This window comes from Notechis scutatus, chromosome 4 (assembly GCF_049901735.1).
Source record: "Notechis scutatus isolate UNSWTSFEM ecotype Mainland chromosome 4, rNotScu1.2, whole genome shotgun sequence".
Classification (NCBI taxonomy): domain Eukaryota; kingdom Metazoa; phylum Chordata; class Lepidosauria; order Squamata; family Elapidae; genus Notechis; species Notechis scutatus.
The window spans coordinates 166,358,015-166,358,985 of record NC_142012.1 but is presented as its reverse complement, the minus strand read 5'-3'; the positions used below and the strand labels follow the sequence as shown (position 1 = coordinate 166,358,985).

Sequence of the window (971 nt, the reverse complement as noted above, 5' to 3'; positions counted from 1 at the left end):
ACACAAATAGATACATAGATACATAAATAGATACATGGATAGATTAGATAGAGAGATGATAGATAGAGAAATGATAGATATGTAGATAGATAGATAGATAGATAGATAGATAGATAGATAGATAGATAGATAGAGATAGATAGATAGATAGATAGATAGACAGACAAAGATACATCAATAGATACACAAATAGATACATAGATAGATACATAAATAGATACATGGATAGATTAGATAGAGAGATGATAGATAAAGAAATGATAGATATGTAGATAGATAGATAGATAGATAGATAGATAGATAGATAGACATAGATACATAGATAATGTGCTCGCTTCGGCAGCACATATACTAAAATTGGAACAATACAGAGAAGATTAACATGGCCCCTGCGCAAGGATGACACGCAAATTCGTGAAGCGTTCCATATTTTTTACCACTTTAACACATTTTTTGTCTCAGTATTTGTAAACAGCAATGGATCATGCCCAGTATTTCCTAGCCGAACCACAGACAACTACAATGATCTAATACATATTGATTTTACAGAAGACATTGTTGAAAAAGCACTGTGCAATCTAAAACCATCTCAATCTATTGGACCGGATGGAATATGTGCCTACTTCTTAAAAAAGCTATCCACTGCCATAGCTGAACCTCTAAGCATAATCTTTGAAAAATCTTTCAAGACCAGCTCCTTGCCAAGACTATGGTCACAAGCCACGATAATCCCCATCTTCAAAAAGAGAGACCCCAGCCTAGTTGAAAATTACAAACCAATCTCCTTATGCTGCATCACCTGTAAAGTCATGGAATCAATTATTAACCAATACATTATCCTCCACTTAGAGACAAACAACCTACTCTCCAATAAACAATTTGGTTTCAGGAAAAAACTATCCTGTAATCTGCAAGTCTTACACTGCAAAAACCTATGGACTATACAACTCGATCAGGGCAAAGCAATAGAT

At 34.4% G+C, this 971-nt stretch overlaps 1 non-coding gene across 1 annotated transcript; it reads left to right on the top strand.

The window, feature by feature from the left end:
* Window positions 1–327: 327 nt before the first annotated feature.
* On the top strand, window positions 328–434 carry LOC113427915 (U6 spliceosomal RNA). Its single transcript, XR_003372914.2, has one exon. It is a non-coding gene; the product is annotated as a U6 spliceosomal RNA (small nuclear RNA).
* Window positions 435–971: the final 537 nt, after the last annotated feature.